This window comes from Odontesthes bonariensis, chromosome 1, assembly GCF_027942865.1.
Source record: "Odontesthes bonariensis isolate fOdoBon6 chromosome 1, fOdoBon6.hap1, whole genome shotgun sequence".
In the NCBI taxonomy this organism is placed as follows: Eukaryota; Metazoa; Chordata; class Actinopteri; order Atheriniformes; family Atherinopsidae; genus Odontesthes; species Odontesthes bonariensis.
The window spans coordinates 48075056-48087242 of NC_134506.1; the positions used below are offsets into that span (position 1 = coordinate 48075056).

General features: G+C 44.9%; 1 protein-coding gene across 8 annotated transcripts in view; it reads right to left on the reverse strand.

Annotated features, from left to right (window-relative positions):
- vps13c (vacuolar protein sorting 13 homolog C) overlaps positions 1-12187 on the reverse strand; it is a 180271-nt gene that overhangs the window by 87544 nt on the left and 80540 nt on the right. The window lies entirely within an intron of this gene.

The window sequence follows — 12187 nt, forward strand, 5'->3', positions numbered from 1 at the left end:
GTTCTGACGTGTTCAGATGTGTTCAGACGTGTTCTGACGTGTTCTGACGTGTTCAGATGTGTTCAGACGTGTATGTGTGTTCAGACGTGTTCAGACGTGTTCAGACGTGTTCAGACGTGTTCAGACGTGTTCTGACGTGTTCTGACGTGTATGTGTGTTCAGACGTGTTCAGACGTGTTCTGACGTGTTCTGACGTGTTCTGACGTGTTCAGACGTGTTCTGACGTGTTCAGACGTGTTCAGACGTGTTCTGACGTGTTCAGACGTGTTCTGACGTGTTCTGACGTGTTCAGACGTGTTCAGATGTGTTCAGACGTGTATGTGTGTTCAGACGTGTTCAGACGTGTTCTGACGTGTTCTGACGTGTTCAGACGTGTTCAGACGTGTTCAGACGTGTTCTGACGTGTTCTGACGTGTTCAGACGTGTATGTGTGTTCAGACAAGTTCTTACATGTTTGCGGGTGTTCAGACGTGTTCTGACATGTTTGAGTGTTCATAATAATAATAATAATAATAATAATATTAAATTTTATTTTTAAAGAGGCGCCTTTCTGGACACTCAAGGTCACCTTACAAAGTGGATAAAAAACATCAAAATAAAACACATCAATATTAAAAGAAGTAAAACACCAGAAATCAATAAAACACAGAAAATCATTTACAACAAAAAAGGGGGGCAGGGAATTGTATCAGATGGAATAGGCAGTTTTAAACAGATGAGTTTTGAGTTGTGATTTAAAATGGGGGAGTGTGTCTGTGTTTCTGAGCAGGGGTGGTAGAGAGTTCCAGAGGCGGGGGGCAGAGCGGCTGAATGCTCTGCTGCCCATGGTGGTGAGACGGGCGGGGGGGATAGACAGGTGTGTGGAAGAAGAGGATCTGAGAGAGCGGGAGGGGGTGGAAACATGGAGGAGATCTGACAGATATGGGGGGGCGAGATTGTGAAGGGCCTTGAATGTTACTAGGAGAACTTTGTATTGAATACGGAACTGAACAGGGAGCCAGTGGAGCTGTTTGAGGACAGGGGTGATGTGGTGGATAGAGGGGGTTCTTGTAATAATGCCGGCAGCTGAGTTCTGGACCAGTTGAAGTTTATGGAGTGATTTGAGGGAGGCCAAAGAGGAGAGAGTTACAGCAGTCCAGGCGGGAGGTGACGAGGCTGTGGACAAGGATGGCAGCAGTGTGGGGGGTAAGGGAGGGGCGGAGGCAGTTGATGCTTCGTAAGTGGAAGTAGGCTGACCGGGTAATGTTATTGATATGGGATTGAAAGGATAGTGTACTGTCCAGGATGACACCCAGACTCTTAACCTGGGGGAGGGGTGAGACGGAGGAGTTGTCAATAGTGAGTGGGAAGCTGTTGGTTTTGGATAGAGTGGATTTTGTGCCAATGAGGAGAACCTCCGTTTTGCTACTGTTTAATTTGAGGAAGTTTTGGGTGAACCAGGCTTTTATTTCAGATATGCAATCTGTGAGGGAGGTGGGCGGGAGAGAGGACGAAGGTTTAGTGGTGAGGTAGAGCTGGGTGTCATCAGCATAGCAGTGGAAGTGGATGTTGAATTTGCGGAAGATATTGCCAAGGGGAAGGAGGTAGATGATGAAGAGGAGGGGCCCCAGGACAGAGCCCTGGGGCACACCTGAGGTGACGGGGGAGAGAGTTGATTTGAGGGACTTGAGTTGAATGAATTGAGTGCGGCCAGAGAAGTAGGAGGTAAACCAGTCCAGGGGAGTGTGGGTGTTGCCAATGGAAGATAGCCTGCTGAGGAGGGTGGTATGGCAGATGGTGTCAAAGGCTGCACTTAGGTCGAGGAGGATGAGGATGGTGAGTAGTCCAGAGTCAGATGCCATGAGGAGGTCATTGGTGATTTTGATGAGTGCTGTTTCAGTGCTATGGAGTGGGCGGAAACCGGACTGGAACTGTTCATACAGATTGTTGTGGGATAGGTGAGAATGGAGCTGGGAGGCAACTGTTTTTTCCAGGATTTTGGAAATGAAGGGTAGATTGGAGATAGGACGGAGGTTGTTGAAGTTGGAGGGGTCAGCACCAGGTTTTTTTTTACAATTGGGGTAATGGCTGCAGTTTTAAAAGGTGTAGGGACAGTTCCAGTGGTGAGGGAGGTGTGGATGATTGCGGAGATGAGAGGGACCAGAGAAGGGAGGCAGGTTTTGACAAGTTGGGTTGTTCAGACGTGTTCTGACATGTTTGCGTGTGTTCAGACGTGTTCTTACATGTTCTTACATGTTTGCGTGTGTTCTGACGTGTTCTTACATGTTTGCGTGTGTTCAGACGTGTTCTTACATGTTCTTACATGTTCTTACATGTTTGTGTGTGTTCTGAGGTGTTCTGACATGTTTGCGTGTGTTCAGACGTGTTCTGACATGTTCTTACATGTTTGCGTGTGTTCTGACGTGTTCTGACATGTTTGCGTGTGTTCAGAGGTGTTCTTACATGTTCTGACATGTTTGCGTGTGTTCTGACGTGTTCTGACATGTTTGCGTGTGTTCTGACGTGTTCTGACATGTTTGCGTGTGTTCTGACGTGTTCTGACATGTTTGCGTGTGTTCAGATGTGTTCTTACATGTTTGCGTGTGTTCTGACATGTTCTTACATGTTTGTGTGTGTTCTGACGTGTTCTGACATCTTCTTACATGTTTGCGTGTGTTCTGACATGTTCTTACATGTTTATGTGTGATCTGACGTGTTCTGACATGTTTGCGTGTGTTCAGAGGTGTTCTTACATGTTCTTACATGTTTGCGTGTGTTCTGACGTGTTCTGACATGTTTGCGTGTGTTCAGAGGTGTTCTTACATGTTCTTACATGTTTGCATGTGTTCTGACATGTTTGCGTGTGTTCAGATGTGTTCTTACATGTTTGCGTGTGTTCTGACATGTTCTTACATGTTTGTGTGTGTTCTGACGTGTTCTGACATCTTCATACATGTTTGTGTGTGTTCTGACGTTTTCTGACATGTTCTTACATGTTTGCGTGTGTTCTGACATGTTATTACATGTTTGTGTGTGTCCTGACGTGTTCTGACATCTTCTTACGTGTTTGTGTGTGTTCTGACGTTTTCTGACGTGTTCTTACATGTTTGCGTGTGTTCTGACATGTTCTTACATGTTTGCGTGTGTTCTGAGGTGTTCTGACATGTTTGCGTGTGTTCAGACGTGTTCTTACATGTTTGTGTGTGTTCTGACGTATTCTGACATCTTCTTATATGTTTGTGTGTGTTCTGACGTTTTCTGATATGTTCTTACATGTTTGCGTGTGTTCTGACATGTTCTTACATGTTTGCGTGTGTTCTGAGGTGTTCTGACATGTTTGCGTGTGTTCAGACGTGTTCTGACATGTTTGCGTGTGTTCAGACGTGTTCTTACATGTTTGCGTGTGTTCTGACGTGTTCTGACATGTTTGCGTGTGTTCAGATGTGTTCTTACATGTTTGTGTGTGTTCTGACGTGTTCTGACATCTTCTTACATGTTTGTGTGTGTTCTGACGTTTTCTGACATGTTCTTACATGTTTGCGTGTGTTCTGAGAAGTTCTTACATGTTTGTGTGTGATCTGACGTGTTCTGACATGTTCTTACATGTTTGCGTGTTTTCTGACATGTTCTTACATGTTTGTGTGTGATCTGACGTGTTCTGACATGTTCTTACATGTTTGCGTGTGTTCTGACATGTTCTTACATGTTTGTGTGTGTTCTGACATGTTCTTACATGTTAATACATGTTTGTGTGTATTCTGACGTTTTCTGACATGTTCTTACATGTTTGCGTGTGTTCTGACATGTTCTTACATGTTTGTGTGTGTTCTGACGTGTTCTGACATGTTCTTACATGTTTGTGTGTGTTCTGACGTGTTCTGACATGTTTGTGTGTGTTCTGACGTGTTCTGACATGTTCTGACATGTTTGCGTGTGTTCAGATGTGTTCTTACATGTTTGCGTGTGTTCTGACGTTCTTACATGTTTGTGTGTGTTCTGACGTGTTCTGACTGTTCTCACATGTTTGTGTGTGTTCTGACGTGTTCTGACGTGTTCTGACATGTTCTTACATGTTTGTGTGTGTTCTGACGTGTTCTGACATGTTCTTACATGTTTGCGTGTGTTTAGACGTGTTCTTACATGTTCTTACATGTTTGCGTGTATTCTGACGTGTTCTGACATGTTTGCGTGTGTTCAGATGTGTTCTTACATGTTTGCGTGTGTTCTGACATGTTCTTACATGTTTGTGTGTGTTCTGGTGTTCTGACTGTTCTTACATGTTTGTGTGTGTTCTGACGTGTTCTGACGTGTTCTGACATCTTCTTACATGTTTGTGTGTGTTCTGACGTTTTCTGACATGTTCTTACATGTTTGCGTGTGTTCTGACATGTTCTTACATGTTTGTGTGTGTTCTGACGTGTTCTGACATGTTCTTACATGTTTGCGTGTTTAGATGTGTTCTTACATGTTTGTGTGTGTTCTGACGTTTTCTGACGTGTTCAGATGTGTTCAGACGTGTATGTGTGTTCAGACGTGTTCAGACGTGTTCTGACGTGTTCAGACGTGTTCTGACGTGTTCTGACGTGTTCAGACGTGTTCTGACGTGTTCTGACGTGTTCAGACGTGTTCAGACGTGTTCTGACGTGTTCTGACGTGTTCTGACGTGTTCTGACGTGTTCAGATGTGTATGTGTGTTCAGACGTGTTCAGACGTGTTCAGACGTGTTCTGACGTGTTCTGACGTGTTCAGATGTGTTCAGACGTGTATGTGTGTTCAGACGTGTTCAGACGTGTTCTGACGTGTTCTGACGTGTTCAGACGTGTTCAGACGTGTTCAGACGTGTTCTGACGTGTTCTGACGTGTTCAGACGTGTTCAGACGTGTTCAGACGTGTTCTGACGTGTTCAGACGTGTATGTGTGTTCAGACAAGTTCTTACATGTTTGCGGGTGTTCAGACGTGTTCTGACATGTTTGAGTGTTCATAATAATAATAATAATAATAATAATATTAAATTTTATTTTTAAAGAGGCGCCTTTCTGGACACTCAAGGTCACCTTACAAAGTGGATAAAAAACATCAAAATAAAACACATCAATATTAAAAGAAGTAAAACACCAGAAATCAATAAAACACAGAAAATCATTTACAACAAAAAAGGGGGGCAGGGAATTGTATCAGATGGAATAGGCAGTTTTAAACAGATGAGTTTTGAGTTGTGATTTAAAATGGGGGAGTGTGTCTGTGTTTCTGAGCAGGGGTGGTAGAGAGTTCCAGAGGCGGGGGGCAGAGCGGCTGAATGCTCTGCTGCCCATGGTGGTGAGACGGGCGGGGGGGATAGACAGGTGTGTGGAAGAAGAGGATCTGAGAGAGCGGGAGGGGGTGGAAACATGGAGGAGATCTGACAGATATGGGGGGGCGAGATTGTGAAGGGCCTTGAATGTTACTAGGAGAACTTTGTATTGAATACGGAACTGAACAGGGAGCCAGTGGAGCTGTTTGAGGACAGGGGTGATGTGGTGGATAGAGGGGGTTCTTGTAATAATGCCGGCAGCTGAGTTCTGGACCAGTTGAAGTTTATGGAGTGATTTGAGGGAGGCCAAAGAGGAGAGAGTTACAGCAGTCCAGGCGGGAGGTGACGAGGCTGTGGACAAGGATGGCAGCAGTGTGGGGGGTAAGGGAGGGGCGGAGGCAGTTGATGCTTCGTAAGTGGAAGTAGGCTGACCGGGTAATGTTATTGATATGGGATTGAAAGGATAGTGTACTGTCCAGGATGACACCCAGACTCTTAACCTGGGGGAGGGGTGAGACGGAGGAGTTGTCAATAGTGAGTGGGAAGCTGTTGGTTTTGGATAGAGTGGATTTTGTGCCAATGAGGAGAACCTCCGTTTTGCTACTGTTTAATTTGAGGAAGTTTTGGGTGAACCAGGCTTTTATTTCAGATATGCAATCTGTGAGGGAGGTGGGCGGGAGAGAGGACGAAGGTTTAGTGGTGAGGTAGAGCTGGGTGTCATCAGCATAGCAGTGGAAGTGGATGTTGAATTTGCGGAAGATATTGCCAAGGGGAAGGAGGTAGATGATGAAGAGGAGGGGCCCCAGGACAGAGCCCTGGGGCACACCTGAGGTGACGGGGGAGAGAGTTGATTTGAGGGACTTGAGTTGAATGAATTGAGTGCGGCCAGAGAAGTAGGAGGTAAACCAGTCCAGGGGAGTGTGGGTGTTGCCAATGGAAGATAGCCTGCTGAGGAGGGTGGTATGGCAGATGGTGTCAAAGGCTGCACTCAGGTCGAGGAGGATGAGGATGGTGAGTAGTCCAGAGTCAGATGCCATGAGGAGGTCATTGGTGATTTTGATGAGTGCTGTTTCAGTGCTATGGAGTGGGCGGAAACCGGACTGGAACTGTTCATACAGATTGTTGTGGGATAGGTGAGAATGGAGCTGGGAGGCAACTGTTTTTTCCAGGATTTTGGAAATGAAGGGTAGATTGGAGATAGGACGGAGGTTGTTGAAGTTGGAGGGGTCAGCACCAGGTTTTTTTTTACAATTGGGGTAATGGCTGCAGTTTTAAAAGGTGTAGGGACAGTTCCAGTGGTGAGGGAGGTGTGGATGATTGCGGAGATGAGAGGGACCAGAGAAGGGAGGCAGGTTTTGACAAGTTGGGTTGTTCAGACGTGTTCTGACATGTTTGCGTGTGTTCAGACGTGTTCTTACATGTTCTTACATGTTTGCGTGTGTTCTGACGTGTTCTTACATGTTTGCGTGTGTTCAGACGTGTTCTTACATGTTCTTACATGTTCTTACATGTTTGTGTGTGTTCTGAGGTGTTCTGACATGTTTGCGTGTGTTCAGACGTGTTCTGACATGTTCTTACATGTTTGCGTGTGTTCTGACGTGTTCTGACATGTTTGCGTGTGTTCAGAGGTGTTCTTACATGTTCTGACATGTTTGCGTGTGTTCTGACGTGTTCTGACATGTTTGCGTGTGTTCTGACGTGTTCTGACATGTTTGCGTGTGTTCTGACGTGTTCTGACATGTTTGCGTGTGTTCAGATGTGTTCTTACATGTTTGCGTGTGTTCTGACATGTTCTTACATGTTTGTGTGTGTTCTGACGTGTTCTGACATCTTCTTACATGTTTGCGTGTGTTCTGACATGTTCTTACATGTTTATGTGTGATCTGACGTGTTCTGACATGTTTGCGTGTGTTCAGAGGTGTTCTTACATGTTCTTACATGTTTGCGTGTGTTCTGACGTGTTCTGACATGTTTGCGTGTGTTCAGAGGTGTTCTTACATGTTCTTACATGTTTGCATGTGTTCTGACATGTTTGCGTGTGTTCAGATGTGTTCTTACATGTTTGCGTGTGTTCTGACATGTTCTTACATGTTTGTGTGTGTTCTGACGTGTTCTGACATCTTCATACATGTTTGTGTGTGTTCTGACGTTTTCTGACATGTTCTTACATGTTTGCGTGTGTTCTGACATGTTATTACATGTTTGTGTGTGTCCTGACGTGTTCTGACATCTTCTTACGTGTTTGTGTGTGTTCTGACGTTTTCTGACGTGTTCTTACATGTTTGCGTGTGTTCTGACATGTTCTTACATGTTTGCGTGTGTTCTGAGGTGTTCTGACATGTTTGCGTGTGTTCAGACGTGTTCTTACATGTTTGTGTGTGTTCTGACGTATTCTGACATCTTCTTATATGTTTGTGTGTGTTCTGACGTTTTCTGATATGTTCTTACATGTTTGCGTGTGTTCTGACATGTTCTTACATGTTTGCGTGTGTTCTGAGGTGTTCTGACATGTTTGCGTGTGTTCAGACGTGTTCTTACATGTTTGCGTGTGTTCAGACGTGTTCTTACATGTTTGCGTGTGTTCTGACATGTTCTTACATGTTTGCGTGTGTTCTGAGGTGTTCTGACATGTTTGCGTGTGTTCAGACGTGTTCTGACATGTTTGCGTGTGTTCAGACGTGTTCTTACATGTTTGCGTGTGTTCTGACGTGTTCTGACATGTTTGCGTGTGTTCAGATGTGTTCTTACATGTTTGTGTGTGTTCTGACGTGTTCTGACATCTTCTTACATGTTTGTGTGTGTTCTGACGTTTTCTGACATGTTCTTACATGTTTGCGTGTTTTCTGACATGTTCTTACATGTTTGTGTGTGATCTGACGTGTTCTGACATGTTCTTACATGTTTGCGTGTGTTCTGACATGTTCTTACATGTTTGTGTGTGTTCTGACATGTTCTTACATGTTAATACATGTTTGTGTGTATTCTGACGTTTTCTGACATGTTCTTACATGTTTGCGTGTGTTCTGACATGTTCTTACATGTTTGTGTGTGTTCTGACGTGTTCTGACATGTTCTTACATGTTTGTGTGTGTTCTGACGTGTTCTGACATGTTTGTGTGTGTTCTGACGTGTTCTGACATGTTCTGACATGTTTGCGTGTGTTCAGATGTGTTCTTACATGTTTGCGTGTGTTCTGACGTTCTTACATGTTTGTGTGTGTTCTGACGTGTTCTGACTGTTCTCACATGTTTGTGTGTGTTCTGACGTGTTCTGACGTGTTCTGACATGTTCTTACATGTTTGTGTGTGTTCTGACGTGTTCTGACATGTTCTTACATGTTTGCGTGTGTTTAGACGTGTTCTTACATGTTCTTACATGTTTGCGTGTATTCTGACGTGTTCTGACATGTTTGCGTGTGTTCAGATGTGTTCTTACATGTTTGCGTGTGTTCTGACATGTTCTTACATGTTTGTGTGTGTTCTGGTGTTCTGACTGTTCTTACATGTTTGTGTGTGTTCTGACGTGTTCTGACGTGTTCTGACATCTTCTTACATGTTTGTGTGTGTTCTGACGTTTTCTGACATGTTCTTACATGTTTGCGTGTGTTCTGACATGTTCTTACATGTTTGTGTGTGTTCTGACGTGTTCTGACATGTTCTTACATGTTTGCGTGTTTAGATGTGTTCTTACATGTTTGTGTGTGTTCTGACGTTTTCTGACGTGTTCAGATGTGTTCAGACGTGTATGTGTGTTCAGACGTGTTCAGACGTGTTCTGACGTGTTCAGACGTGTTCTGACGTGTTCTGACGTGTTCTGACGTGTTCTGACGTGTTCAGACGTGTTCTGACGTGTTCTGACGTGTTCTGACGTGTTCAGACGTGTTCAGACGTGTTCTGACGTGTTCTGACGTGTTCAGACGTGTTCTGACGTGTTCAGATGTGTATGTGTGTTCAGACGTGTTCAGACGTGTTCAGACGTGTTCTGACGTGTTCTGACGTGTTCAGATGTGTTCAGATGTGTTCAGACGTGTATGTGTGTTCAGACGTGTTCAGACGTGTTCTGACGTGTTCTGACGTGTTCAGACGTGTTCAGACGTGTTCAGACGTGTTCTGACGTGTTCTGACGTGTTCAGACGTGTTCAGACGTGTTCAGACGTGTTCAGACGTGTTCTGACGTGTTCTGACGTGTTCAGACGTGTATGTGTGTTCAGACAAGTTCTTACATGTTTGCGGGTGTTCAGACGTGTTCTGACATGTTTGAGTGTTCATAATAATAATAATAATAATAATAATATTAAATTTTATTTTTAAAGAGGCGCCTTTCTGGACACTCAAGGTCACCTTACAAAGTGGATAAAAAACATCAAAATAAAACACATCAATATTAAAAGAAGTAAAACACCAGAAATCAATAAAACACAGAAAATCATTTACAACAAAAAAGGGGGGCAGGGAATTGTATCAGATGGAATAGGCAGTTTTAAACAGATGAGTTTTGAGTTGTGATTTAAAATGGGGGAGTGTGTCTGTGTTTCTGAGCAGGGGTGGTAGAGAGTTCCAGAGGCGGGGGGCAGAGCGGCTGAATGCTCTGCTGCCCATGGTGGTGAGACGGGCGGGGGGGATAGACAGGTGTGTGGAAGAAGAGGATCTGAGAGAGCGGGAGGGGGTGGAAACATGGAGGAGATCTGACAGATATGGGGGGGCGAGATTGTGAAGGGCCTTGAATGTTACTAGGAGAACTTTGTATTGAATACGGAACTGAACAGGGAGCCAGTGGAGCTGTTTGAGGACAGGGGTGATGTGGTGGATAGAGGGGGTTCTTGTAATAATGCCGGCAGCTGAGTTCTGGACCAGTTGAAGTTTATGGAGTGATTTTTGAGGGAGGCCAAAGAGGAGAGAGTTACAGCAGTCCAGGCGGGAGGTGACGAGGCTGTGGACAAGGATGGCAGCAGTGTGGGGGGTAAGGGAGGGGCGGAGGCAGTTGATGCTTCGTAAGTGGAAGTAGGCTGACCGGGTAATGTTATTGATATGGGATTGAAAGGATAGTGTACTGTCCAGGATGACACCCAGACTCTTAACCTGGGGGAGGGGTGAGACGGAGGAGTTGTCAATAGTGAGTGGGAAGCTGTTGGTTTTGGATAGAGTGGATTTTGTGCCAATGAGGAGAACCTCCGTTTTGCTACTGTTTAATTTGAGGAAGTTTTGGGTGAACCAGGCTTTTATTTCAGATATGCAATCTGTGAGGGAGGTGGGCGGGAGAGAGGACGAAGGTTTAGTGGTGAGGTAGAGCTGGGTGTCATCAGCATAGCAGTGGAAGTGGATGTTGAATTTGCGGAAGATATTGCCAAGGGGAAGGAGGTAGATGATGAAGAGGAGGGGCCCCAGGACAGAGCCCTGGGGCACACCTGAGGTGACGGGGGAGAGAGTTGATTTGAGGGACTTGAGTTGAATGAATTGAGTGCGGCCAGAGAAGTAGGAGGTAAACCAGTCCAGGGGAGTGTGGGTGTTGCCAATGGAAGATAGCCTGCTGAGGAGGGTGGTATGGCAGATGGTGTCAAAGGCTGCACTTAGGTCGAGGAGGATGAGGATGGTGAGTAGTCCAGAGTCAGATGCCATGAGGAGGTCATTGGTGATTTTGATGAGTGCTGTTTCAGTGCTATGGAGTGGGCGGAAACCGGACTGGAACTGTTCATACAGATTGTTGTGGGATAGGTGAGAATGGAGCTGGGAGGCAACTGTTTTTTCCAGGATTTTGGAAATGAAGGGTAGATTGGAGATAGGACGGAGGTTGTTGAAGTTGGAGGGGTCAGCACCAGGTTTTTTTTTACAATTGGGGTAATGGCTGCAGTTTTAAAAGGTGTAGGGACAGTTCCAGTGGTGAGGGAGGTGTGGATGATTGCGGAGATGAGAGGGACCAGAGAAGGGAGGCAGGTTTTGACAAGTTGGGTTGTTCAGACGTGTTCTGACATGTTTGCGTGTGTTCAGACGTGTTCTTACATGTTCTTACATGTTTGCGTGTGTTCTGACGTGTTCTTACATGTTTGCGTGTGTTCAGACGTGTTCTTACATGTTCTTACATGTTCTTACATGTTTGTGTGTGTTCTGAGGTGTTCTGACATGTTTGCGTGTGTTCAGACGTGTTCTGACATGTTCTTACATGTTTGCGTGTGTTCTGACGTGTTCTGACATGTTTGCGTGTGTTCAGAGGTGTTCTTACATGTTCTGACATGTTTGCGTGTGTTCTGACGTGTTCTGACATGTTTGCGTGTGTTCTGACGTGTTCTGACATGTTTGCGTGTGTTCAGATGTGTTCTTACATGTTTGCGTGTGTTCTGACATGTTCTTACATGTTTGTGTGTGTTCTGACGTGTTCTGACATCTTCTTACATGTTTGTGTGTGTTCTGACGTTTTCTGACATGTTCTTACATGTTTGCGTGTGTTCTGACATGTTCTTACATGTTTATGTGTGATCTGACGTGTTCTGACATGTTTGCGTGTGTTCAGAGGTGTTCTTACATGTTCTTACATGTTTGCGTATGTTCTGACGTGTTCTGACATGTTTGCGTGTGTTCAGAGGTGTTCTTACATGTTCGTACATGTTTGCATGTGTTCTGACATGTTTGCGTGTGTTCAGATGTGTTCTTACATGTTTGCGTGTGTCCTGACATGTTCTTACATGTTTGTGTGTGTTCTGACGTGTTCTGAAATCTTCATACATGTTTGTGTGTGTTCTGACGTTTTCTGACATGTTCTTACATGTTTGCGTGTGTTCTGACATGTTATTACATGTTTGTGTGTGTCCTGACGTGTTCTGACATCTTCTTACGTGTTTGTGTGTGTTCTGACGTTTTCTGACGTGTTCTTACATGTTTGCGTGTGTTCTGACATGTTCTTACATGTTTGCGTGTGTTCTGAGG